Source organism: Stegostoma tigrinum, chromosome 32 (genome assembly GCF_030684315.1).
Source record: "Stegostoma tigrinum isolate sSteTig4 chromosome 32, sSteTig4.hap1, whole genome shotgun sequence".
NCBI lineage: Eukaryota > Metazoa > Chordata > Chondrichthyes > Orectolobiformes > Stegostomatidae > Stegostoma > Stegostoma tigrinum.
In genome coordinates this window covers 2,725,549-2,739,679 of record NC_081385.1, presented here as the reverse complement: position 1 = coordinate 2,739,679, position 14,131 = coordinate 2,725,549, and the positions used below count along the sequence as shown (strand labels likewise).

Genomic DNA, 14,131 nt, shown 5'->3' with positions numbered 1-14,131 from the left:
TTCTTGAAGTGCTGCAGTCCATGTGCTGCGAGTTGACCCATAATGTCCTTTAGGGAGGGAATTCCAGGATTTTGACCCAGCGACAGTGAAGGAGCGTCGATATATTCCCAAGCCAGGATGGTGGGGGGCTCAGAGGCGAACTTGCAGGGGGGTGGTGTTCCCATGTATCTGCTGCCCAATCTTTCTAGATGAAAGTGGTCATGGGTTTGGAAGGTGCTGCCTGAGGATCTTTGGCGAATTTCTGCAGCGCATCTTGTAGATAGTACACACTGCTGCTACTGAGTGTCGTTGGTGGAGGGAGTGGGATGCTTGTGGATGTAGTGCCAATCAAGCGGCTGCTTTGTCTTGGATGGTGTCAAGCTTCTTGTGTTGTTGGAGCTGCACTCATCCAGGCAAGTGGGGAGTATTCCATCACACTCCTGACTTGTCCCTTGTAGATGGTGGGACAGGCTTTGGGGAGTCAGGAGGTGAGTTACTCACGGCAGGATTCCCAGCCTCAGACCTGCTCTTGTAGCCGCTATGTTTATGTGGTGAGTCCAGTTGAGTGCCTGGGGAATAGTAACCAGCAGGTTGGTGGTGGTGGGGGACTTACCTGTGAGTGAGGGAGAGACATGTTCATCTGCAGCTTTCAGCGAGGTCTGTTTCATTATCTAAAGAGGAAAGATCTGTGGGATGTGGGAATAATACAGGGTGTGTGGATCTAACAGAGTTGGAAAGGGCCAGTATGAACACGATGGGCCGAATGACATCATTCTAGGCTCAACCAGGAATGAAATTGAAACAGTCTCCTCAAATGATGCAAATACAGCCTATGCTACAGCCTCTAAGCTTTGATCCTATCAGATCGCACAGGAATTTGTTTGCATAAAGGAAAATAAAGAACATTTCATCTGGTAGCCACTGGCACTCCAGAAATCATTAATTCTGATCTCAAATACTGTAAACGATTGTTTCCTGTTGTGTGAAAAACATTTTTGATTTCCCTCGGGTGCTATTTGTGTTAAAATCAAAAGCCTGCCCATAAAATAGAAGGAGATGGTTTTGGTGAATTTAACTCATCATGACTCTCCCAATCTCAGCCACACCCTGGTGGTCACTGCTGTTGCAATAGTAACACACATCTTTGGTGTGGACACCGAAAAGAAACCAAAGAAACAGCAGCTTCGTGATTCTTCGTTGGGAATTTGGTTCCAGCTTCCCAACTCTGGGTATGGGAGGGCCACAATGTTGGAGGGTCAGTACAGAGGGAGCACCGCACTGTTGGAGGGTCAGTACTGAGGGAGTGGGCACTGTCAGAGGGTCAGTACTGAGGGAGCACCGCACTATCGGAGGGTCGGTGCTGAGGGAGCGCCGCACTGTCGGAGGGTCAGTGCTGAGGGAACGCCGCACTGTCGGAGGGTCAGTGCTGAGGGAACGCCACACTATCCAAGGGTCAGTATTGAGGGAGTGCTGCACTGTCAGAGGGTCAGTGCTGAGGGAGTGCTGCACTGTCAGAGGGTCAGTGCTGAGGGAGTGCTGCACTGTCAGAGGGTCAGTACTGAGGGAGTGCTGCACTGTCAGAGGGTCAGTACTGAGGGACAACTGCACTGTTAGAAGACCTGCACTGATCTTTAGCTGGAGACTTTAATCCAAAGTCTCATCTCCCCTCTATGTATTTTTAGAACCAAAATGATCAAAAATAACTCTTATGATCTACAGATAATGAAATGTGAGGCTGGGTGAACACAGCAGGCCCAGCAGCATCTCAGGAGCACATAGCTTTTGTGCTCCTGAGATGCTGCTGGGCCTGCTGTGTTCATCCAGCCTCACATTTCAATATCTTGGATTCTCCAGCATCTGCAGCTCCCATTATCACTCTTATGATCTACAAGCCAGATTTCAGTCTGGAATCTTAATTGTTCAATATTACTGTCAGCTGAGTTCATAACCCTATGGTGCTATAGTAATCAGGTACCAGCCTGGTATTGTAATAGTTTGATATTTGTCTGATATTTTAATGTTCAGATATTAGTGTAGTATTGTAATGGCCAGATATCAGTGGAGTATTTTAATGGTCACATATTGGTGTAGTATTGTAATGATTGGGTATCGGTGTGGGACTGTAATACTTGGATAATGATGAAGAGAAAAGAAAATGTGCATTTTTAAGATATTTTCACTACAATCAGTTGCCTGAAACACACTTTCCAGCCAAAGGGACCTTTTGACATGGAGTAACAGTTGTAATGTTGAAACCAAGGGTACTGTAACAGTGGAGTGTTTGGGACTGAATGTTATCTATTGTTGTAATGACCAGGATAGTGTCTGGTACTGTAATAGTTAATTACTAGTGTGTGGCAATATTAACTCGCTACAAATGTGATATTGTTGTAATTTTCCAAATGATTTCTAATGTCCTGTCTTCTAATTCACAAGTACTCTATCTAACTTTGCAACAAACCCCTTAAGAAATAAATGAACCACCATGATGAAAAGAAGAGCATTTTTTATTCTAAATCTTAATGCCATTATCACTACTTCCATAGGTCATTATGCCTTACATACACATTTTCCTTTTAAGCCCACGGTAATGCATCCACAGTGACATTTTCACAACCTGCAACTTGTACAATCTATAAATTAGATGCTTGTAGCATAAGACTCCAATGAAATAGTCAGGTGTCCTATCCTTAAATCTTTCCAAAAATGTCAAAGCATTGTGATCAGTGTACACAACCCCTCTGGTACATTGTTTGCAACGTAAACATTAGAAAGTTGTATGTACCAAACTCAGTAACTCTTTTTCAACAGTTGAATATTTTCTCTGGTGGATATTGAGTTTTTTTAAAAAGAACTGATTGGCCTTTCAATGCCACAGCATCCTTCTGTGACAACACAGCTTTGACCCCTATATTGCTGGTGTCTCTGGCAACATTAGAGGGTTTCAAGAAATTCGACGCGGCTAAAACTGGTGCAGAGGTTAACACTGCTTTTAAATTTTCAAATGCCTCCTGCTGTTGTTCTGTCTGCTAGAATTTCACATCGTTCTTTCACAAATCATTCAGCAGTTCCACCATGCACCTCCTATAGATTCCACTCAGTCCCAAAAATTGTAGCACCTCTTTTTTCAAGGATGGTCTTGGAAATTCCTCAATAGGCTTCTTTGTGTCATCTGTCTGTGTCCAATGTTGTGTCCTAAGAATGTCACTTCCGCCTTCGCAAGTTCTATTTTTGCCAAATTTATGACCAACTTTGCCTTCTGTAGTTTCTCAAAGAGCTCTGCCAAATGTTCCATGTGATCTTTCCTCGAATGGCTAACGGTCACAGCGTTATCAATGTAGATAGTACAATTAGTCAATCCTGCCACAACTCTGTTCATGGGTTTTTGGAAAGTGGCTGGTACATTCTTCATTCCAAACAGCATTAAACAGCATTATCAAACATTGATATAGCCGATTTGGGGCTACAAAATCAGAAATTTCTTTTGCTCTCTCAGACAAAGGTACTTACAAATAACTACGAAGTAAGCCCAACCTTGTGAAGTAAGTGGCGTGTCCAAGTTTGACTTAGTTCAATGATGTCTTCTTGGAGCGTCGCTTCCATTTCCTTCTGCCCCTGTGCTGCTTTGAGAGGATTAAGCCTGGAGATGTGTTATTTTATCAGAACAGCATTCCCCACATCAACATGATGTACCATAGTATTAGTCCTCCCCGTTCTATGTCTACATACGTCCTAATAGTGATGCAACAAGCCTTTCAATTCAGCTCCCTGCTCCTGAGACAGATTGCTTACTACCCCATCCCATTCTTTACAGACTTCCTCATTATTTAATTTGTTCTGAGGCGCACCAAAATCCACATCATCTGGATTTGATTCCTCACTCTGAATGGCAGTAGCAAATACCTGTTTCTCCAGTTCCCTTTCCCTGTCATTGTAAGGTTTCAGCATGTTCACATGACATACCCCATCGTTTTTTTTCTATCTGGCATCTCTGACCAACTCACTCTCCTGATTTAACTTCTTCTAAATCTGGTAGGGACCACTAAACCTTGCTTTGAAGGGGCCTCCTACCACTGGTAACAGCACCAATATTTTACCCCCAGACAATCAAATTTTAGATTTCTTATCTGCTTCTAGCATCATTAGATGCTGTGCTACCTTCAAATGTTGTCGAGCTAATTCGCCGACTCTGTTTAATCTTTCTCTCACCTCAGATATATAATCCAACTGTGAGATCTCTGACTTCAGGCCTATCAACTTTTCCGTAATTAATTTTAAATGCCATCCTACTTTGTATCTGAATACCAATACAAATGGTGTAAACTGAGTCGATTCGTTTGGAGCATCTCTAATGGCAAACAATACAAATGGGATACCTTTATCCCAAACATTTGGGTAATCCTGGCAATAAGCCCTCAGCATTGTCTTAAGGGTCTGACACCACCTTTCCAATGCTCCCTGGGATTCAGGAAGGTATGCATTTGATTTAAAGTGTTTGATGCCTAAAATATCCATGACCTCCTGAAATAGTTTGGCAGTTAAACTGGGCCCTTGCTCTGACTGAATCTCCCTGGGTACGCTATAACAGGTCAAAAAAAGGCAAGCAACTCCTCCACCACCGTTTTTTGCCTCGACATTCTGTAATGGATTTGCCTCCTGGTAGACTCATCCATTAGGGTTCGAAAATACTGGTTCCCACTTTTGATTTTAGGGAGGGGGCCTGCACAATCAATCATAACCCATGTGAGAGATTCTTCAAATATCGGAATTGGCAAAAAAAAGCCAATTTATTACTGCCTGTGGCTTTCCTACCATGGAATGGACTCGCCAGCCTGAAGTAATGCTGACTTTGCTAATATTGATCCTGCCTAGCGCATGCCCTGTGCGCTGTAACCTGTATGCCTGTGTCTAAGTCTTTTTGATCTGTAGATCCTTTGCTTACTATGATTTCTCTGTACCGCTGGTAAACAAAGCTTTTCACTGTACATCGGTACAAGTGACAATCAATCAATCTATCTGAAACATATGAGAGGTTCGGCAAAATTCAACCATATCTTTATGTAATCCAGGCCAACAGAAATACTTCTGTATCTTGGCCTGAATCTTCCCCACTCCTAGATGACCTCCTACAGGTAATTTGTGTGCTACCCACAATACTTCCTGTCTGTAGGCTACCAACAACACAATCTGGTGAGCTTCTCCCCATTTTTCATCTGCAATAACCTGCCAACATCTCCATTTCCACCTTATCCTTAAGGTGTTAACATTCGGGAATGCATTCTGATTCCTTCTCTGAGTAGGCTCGCTGATATAAATCTTTTATTGTCTTTTCTTTTTGTTGTAACTCTATTAGTCTTTCAGAACTAAACACCTCTGAGACTGATCCTCTACCTGCTCAGGTTTTCCTTTACCATCTCATCAAACAGGGTGTCAGCTAACTGGGCCTCAACCTCTTCATCTTTCTCCCCGGTTTTCCCTTCTTGCTTTAACTTATGGCTGTGGGATCTTGTCACCACACAGTCGGAAAATTCTGAGGCATTTTCCTTTTAACTCTTCCCAGTTCCGTTGTTTTCTTTCAGCTTCTCCACTACATCGGCATCACTCCCACCTTTGATCCTGCTAGGGCATTTCCAAGAACAAACTGTATTCCTGGAATAGACACTCTTTCCATCACTCCCACTGTCACTTCCCCAGCCTTGATTGGACTTTCCAATCTTATCTTACACAGTGGAATGCTAAATCTCTCTCCATTTATTTCACAGGTTATTGCTCCCTCGGCTAACATTTCAGAAGGAGAACAAATACTTTCATCTCTTACTATTACAGACTGACTGGCTCCTGTATCTCAATATTTTAACTTGTTTACCTTCTACTCCATTCTGCCTGAGTAAACCTTACTCACAGAGGTGACGTTTTTGAAGAGATCAGCCACTACCTTACTGACCAGCCCATGACTAGGCTGTGCACTTTCCTGCAGTTCCTTGACTTCTCTTGGGATTTCTTTCACTCCCTCAACTAATCTCACTGGTTTCTCCTGTTTTACTACATCCTTTTTCCCAGTGCCTTTCTTAAAGCACCAGCACTGTGACTTTGTGTGTCCCACTCTATTACAGTCAAACACTTGAGGTCTTTCACCGCCTTTTCACCCTCTCGGGTTTCTTTTCTCACATGTGGTAAACTATTTCCATTGTGATCTACTTTTCTGTGTTTCACTGGAGGATCTCCTTCTGTCTCAATTTCTGTCCCTCACGGAATGAAATTGCTGTTGGGAGTTAGACTTTGATTTATGCCCTAATACATATTCACCCTCCATCTCTGCAGCTCTTCTCACTGTTTAAACTTTCTGTTCTTCAACATGAGATTCTGCCTGGAAGTCAGTGGTGAGTGGGGTTCCACAGGGCTCTGTCCTTGGGCCTCTACTGTTTGTAATTTTTATTAATGACTTGGACGAGGGAATTGAAGGATGGGTCAGCAAGTTTGCAGACGACACAAAGGTCGGAGGTGTCGTTGACAGTGTAGAGGGCTGTTGTAGGCTGCAGCGGGACATTGACAGGATGCAGAGATGGGCTGAGAGGTGGCAGATGGAGTTCAACCTGGATAAATGCGAGGTGATGCATTTTGGAAGGTCGAATTTGAAAGCTGAGTACAGGATTAAGGATAGGATTCTTGGCAGCGTGGAGGAACAGAGGGATCTTGGTGTGCAGATACATAGATCCCTTAAAATGGCCACCCAAGTGGACAGGGTTGTTAAGAAAGCATATGGTGTTTTGGCTTTCATTAACAGGGGGATTGAGTTTAAGAGTCGTGAGATCTTGTTGCAGCTCTATAAAACTTTGGTTAGACCGCACTTGGAATACTGCGTCCAGTTCTGGGCGCCCTATTATAGGAAAGATGTGGATGCTTTGGAGAGGGTTCAGAGGAGGTTTACCAGGATGCTGCCTGGACTGGAGGGCTTATCTTATGAAGAGAGGTTGACTGAGCTCGGTCTCTTTTCATTGGAGAAAAGGAGGAGGAGAGGGGACCTAATTGAGGTATACAAGATAATGAGAGGCATAGATAGAGTCGATAGCCAGAGACTATTTCCCAGGGCAGAAATGGCTAGCACGAGGGGTCATAGTTTTAAGCTGGTTGGTGGAAAGTATAGAGGGGATGTCAGAGGCAGGTTCTTTACGCAGAGAGTTGTGAGAGCATGGAATGCGTTGCCAGCAGCAGTTGTGGAAGCAAGGTCATTGGGGTCATTTAAGAGACTGCTGGACATGCATATGGTCACAGAAATTTGAGGGTGCATCCATGAGGATCAATGGTCGGCACAACATTGTGGGCTGAAGGGCCTGTTCTGTGCTGTACTGTTCTATGTTCTATGTTCTATGTTCTATGTTATCATTGCTGAAAGTGAATTTTGAACTCCTCCAGCAGAACGATCTAACATCCTCATAAGTCTTTTCTATTTTTAATGTTCTCGCCCATCTATTAAAGTTGTGCTGTTTAATTCTTTCAAACTCGATGTAAGTCTGATCTGGTTCCTTTCTTACATTTCTGAACCGTTGTTTATATGCTTCTGATTCCAATTTGTAGGCACGCAAAATAGCCTGTTTCACTCGCTCACATTCTCCTGCCATCTCCTCTGACAGTGCTGCAAACACGTCACTAGCCCTGCCAACTGACTTGGTCTGAATTAACATTATCCACACAGTCTCTGGCCAGTTTATCTGTTTAGCCAATGTCTCAAAGGAAATGAAAAAGGCTTCTACTTCTTTTTTATTGAATTTTGATAATGTTTTGACAAATTTGTGCATATCTCCATCAGGTCTTTGGCTATGATGGGTCTGCTCATCATCGCTCTCCTCCTCATTAAGCCTGCCTTCTATCTTCATTTCCATCATGTTGGCCATCCTGTTTAATTTGCAACTTGCAAAGTTCAAACTCTCTCTCTGTTTCTTTTTGTCTTTCCTCTGCTTGTAACTGTAATTCAAACTGTTTCAATTCCCTTTCATTCTCTACTCCAGTTGTCTTCTTTGCAATTTTGTTTTCTGACTACACTGCACCTGACGATTTCTCTGGTGTACCTAAATGCTTGACTAACTCAGTTACAATTTTAACTTTCCTCTTATCCCTAATTAAACCCAAATCAGCCAATTTGCTACAAGTATATCCTTCCTCTGTCTTTTTGAACTTCCTTGGCCTATTTGGGAAGCATCCTTAAAACGCAGATCTTCTTTAGCAATGTGAAGAGCCATTTCGTCCATGTTTGATTTAACCAACCACAATTAACTGAAATTAAATAGATTTTACACTTCTCACTTAAGTTTTATTTAAAGGTCTAGGACACTAATCACAGAGTCTGTTTAAATCTGCTGGGACCTTTCATACCCCAAATCTGTTCAAATCTGTCCAAATCCGTTCAGATCCTGTACACAAACTGACCAGATCCTGGACTTGAGCCCCCAATCTGTTATAAAGTGGAGGTCAATATTCCCCACCCGACCCCTACCCCCCGAGAACAAAAACCGAAACACCCAGAGAAGCTCACATCATGTGAAATGTGAAAAGTGGTATAAACTGCCTCTCACCCCTCCCAAGTGTTACAGAGGGGAGGTTAAGTGGAATGAACTCCTGAAAGTCACTCTATAATCGATTTATTTATCTAACTCTAACAGTGAACAAATTAACTGAACCATTAACAAACCAAACAATTCCCCCTTATCTACTAATATTCCCAAATAAAACAAAATTCTAATGGTATGCTGTCCTAATAAATACAATTCCCACTTGTATAAAACAAGATAATTCTTAAAAAATTAAAACTTAGTCTGTCAAAATTACAGCCTGGATACATCTTCTGGAATGTTCTGCACCTTCTCCCTTGATCTTCAGTCAGGAACACCCTTCTCCATCAAATTCTTACGTTAGGAATATTAGCTAAGAGTGCCACTGTATCTTTAGTCAGATTGTTTTCTGTGAGCTTTGAGAATTCTGTGAGAGCCGATGATTTTCTCTTTAGGGCTGATGGTTATTAGATCTAACAGATGACAGTTGCTCTCACACCGATTTTCAAAAACCCCCTTCTTTTATACCCATGATGAGCTATTGATTTCTTAGAATAGGATTGGTCCTAGGTTGTCAAAAACATCAGATTTAAGTTTAATTTTTTTTGTCTCTAAGTGCCTGTTTTAAATTAATTGGCTGATTCAAACTGGTTGCCTTAATAATAACACAAGTCTACTGCCTGGGTTGCTAACCATACAGCTTTTTGATACAAATGTTTGAATTTCAGGAACTCTCTGTGCCTGCTGCTGCACGCAGACTTTTTTTAATCTCCAAGCCTAGAAAAAGCCTGTCATCATTTAAAGGGACCATGCACCCTCGCCCGCAATTATTTTAAAAACGAATTCTAACATCCTGCCTTCCAGCCCACAAATACAACACTGCACTTCACAACACCCAGAAGACTCCAAACTGAATACCCAAACCCCATCCCCAACACCCCTGCCACATACAGACACACACACAAACACACACACACACTTGGACACACACACTCAGCTCACATACAAAGCCAGGGACCTGAAATGAACTCAGGCAATTGCCTGCCTGGAGCTGGTTCATTCTCCCTGTGTCTGCCTTGCTTTTCTCCAGGTGCTACCACAGCCCAAAGCTGAGCAGGTAATGGTGGATGTGCCATGCTAAATTGTCAGTAGTGTTCACGGGTGTGCAGGCTGGGTGAGTTAGCCGTGGGAAATGAGGGGTGACGGGATTTGGGTAGGAGGGTGGGTCTGGGTGGACTGCTCTTCACAGGGTTGGTGCAGACTCAATGGGCTGAATGGCCTCTATCTGCATTGTTGGGATTCTATGAGCGAAATGGAATTAACATTTCAAGTTCTTAAGTTTGAGTCAAAACTCAGTTCTGAAGAAGGGTCACTGGAGTTGAAAAGTTAACTCTGTTTTCTTCCCACAGAAGCTGCCAGACCCCTTGAGTTTTTCCTGCACTTTATGTTTTTGTTTCAATTTAAAAAATCACCGTGTCTTTGAATAAGACGTTTTTATCACAAAGCATGTTGAGACACAAAGAAAACAATAAAGCCATCAATCAAAACCATCTTCAGACTGACCGGAGCCATGTGGTTTCATTCTTACAGAAACTGTTTTACAAAGGGGTCACACTCAAACCAAATGTAATATAAAACTTCACATTAATCATCAAACAATAACTCACACCCCGGGAAGGGTCGATGGGATGAATGGCCTGCTCCTTTTCTATTCAAGCCACACCCACACACCCATACACACCCACACACACCCACACACACACCCACACACCCATACACACCCATACACACCCATACGCCCACACACCCACACACCCATACACACCCATACGCCCACACACCCACACACCCATACACACCCACGCACCCATACACACCCACACACCCATACACCCACACACCCATAAACACCCACGCACCCATACACACCCACACACCCATACACACCCACACACCCATACAGACCCATAACACCCATATACACCCACACACACCCACCCATACACACCCACACACACCCACACACCCATACAGACCCATACACACCCATATACACCCACACACACCCACACACCCAAACACCCATACACACCCACACACACCCACACACCCATACACACCCACACACCCATATAGACCCATACACACCCATGTACACCCACACACTCCCACCCATACACACCCACACACCCATACACACCCACACACCCATACACACCCAAACACCCATACACACCCACACACCTGTACACACCCACACGCCCACACACCCATACACACCCACACACACCCATACACACCCACACACCCATACACACCCATACACACCCATACACACCCACATACCCATACACACCCACACACACCTACACACCCATACACACGTACACACCCACACACACCCACACGCCCATACACACCCACTCACACTCACATACCCATACATCCATACACACCCATTCACACCCATACACACCCACACACCCATACACACCCACATACCCATACACACGCACACCCCATACACACCCACACAACCATACACACCCACACACACCCACATACCCATACACCCCCACACACACCCACACACCTACACACCCATACACTCCCAACACACCCATACACACCCATACACCCACACACCCACACACCCACACACCCATACACACCCATACACACCCATAAACACCCACACTCACCCATACACACCCACACACACCCACCCACACATCCATACTCACCCATTCACACCCATACACACCCACATACCCATACATACCCACACAGCCATACACACCCATTCACATCTGTACACACCCATACACACCCACACACACATACACACCTACCCACCAATACACACCCATGCAGCCATACACACCCATACACACCCACACACACCCCTACACACCTACACACCCATACACACCTACACACCCATACACACCCATACAGCCGTACACACCCACACACTCCCACACACACACACACACACCCACACACACCCACACACACCCACACACCTACACACCCATACACACCCACACAGCCGTACACACCCACACACTCCCACACACACACACACACACCCACACACACCCACACACACCCACACAGCTACACACCCATACACACCCACATACCCACACATCCATACACACCCATACACACCCACATACCCATACACCACCACATACCCATACACACCCACACACACCCATACTCACCCACATACCCACACATCCATACACACCCATTCACACCCATACACCCCCATACACACCCACATACCCATACACACCCATACACACCCATACACACCCACACATCCATACACACCTACACACCCATACACACCTACACACCCACACACACCCACACATCCATACACACCTACACACCCATACACACCTACACACCCATACACACCCACACACACTCACATACCCATACACACCCACACACACCCACACACGCTCACATACCCATACACACCCGTACACACCCACACACCCACACACACCCACACATACCCACATACCCATATACACCCATACGCACCCACACACCCACACACACCCACATACCCATACACACCCACACACACCCACATACCCATACACACCCACATACCCATACACACCCATACACACCCACACACCCACACATACCCATACACACCCATACACACCCATACACACCCACACACACCCCACATACCCATACACATCCACACACCCACACACACCCACATACCCACACACACCCACACACCCATACATACCCACACACCCATACACACCCACACAGCCATTCACACCCATACACTCCCACACACCCACACACACTCACACACCCACCCACACATCCATACACACCCATTCACACCCATACACACCCACATACCCATACACACTCACGCAGCCATACACACCCATTCACATCCGTACACACCCATACACACCCACACACCCATACACGCCTACACACCAAGACACACCCACACAGCCATACACACCCATACACTCCCACACACCCATACACACCCACACACACCCACACACACCCACACACACCCACACACCCACACACACCCACACACCCACATACCCACACATCCATACTCACCCATACACACCCATACACCCCCATACCCTCCCACACACCCATACACACCCACACCTACACACCCACACACCCATACACTCCCACACACCCATACACACCCACACACCCATACACACCCATACACTCCCATACACACCCACGCAGCCATACACACCCATACACACCCATACACTCCCACACACCAATACACACGTACACATCTATACACACCCACACACCCGTATACTCCCACACACCCGTACACACTCACGCACCCGTACACATCCACACACCCATACACTCCCACACACCCATACACAGACACACACACCCACACACCTACACACCCATACACTCCCACACACCCACACACTCATACACACCCATACACCCATACACTCATACACACCCATACACACCGACACACCCACACTCACCCATACACACCCACACACACCCACACACCCACCCACACATCCATACTCACCCATTCAAACCCATACACACCCACATACCCATACACACCCACACAGCCATACACACCCATTCACATCCGTACACACCCACACACCCATACACACCTACACACCCATACACACCTACACACCCATACACACCCACACAGCCATACACACCCATACACTCCCACACACACCCACACACCCACACACCCACACACACCCACACACACCCACACAGCTACACACCCATGCACACCCACATATCCACATACCCATACACACCCATACACACCCACACACACCCACACTCACCCACGTACCCACACATCCATACACACCCATTCACACCCATACACCACCAAAACACACCCACATACCCATACACACCCATACACACCCACACACACCCACACATCCATACACACCTACACACCCGTACACACCCACACACCCATACACACCCACACACACTCACATACCCATACACACCCACACACCCACACACACCAACACACACTCACATATCCATACACACCCGTACACACCCACACACCCACACACACCCACACATACCCACATACTCATACACACCCGTACACACCCACACACACCCACGTACCCATACACACCCACACACACCCACATACCCATACACACCCACACACACCCACACACCCACACACACCCATCTACCCATACACACCCATACACACCCACACACACCCACACACACCCACATACCCACACATCCATACACACCCATACACACCTACACACCCATACACTCCCACACACCCATACACACCCACACACACATATACACCCACACACACATACTCACCTACACACCCATACACACCCACACAGCCATTCACACCCATACACTCCCGCACACCCATACACACCCATACACCCATACGCACCCACACACGCCCACACCCCCACACACACTCACACACCCACCCACACATCCATACACACCCATTCACACCCATACACACCCACATACCCATACACACTCACGCAGCCATACAC

General features: G+C 45.8%; 1 protein-coding gene across 5 annotated transcripts in view; it reads left to right on the top strand.

Moving 5' to 3' along the window:
- nectin1b (nectin cell adhesion molecule 1b) overlaps positions 1-14,131 on the top strand; it is a 517,671-nt gene that overhangs the window by 385,059 nt on the left and 118,481 nt on the right. The window lies entirely within an intron of this gene.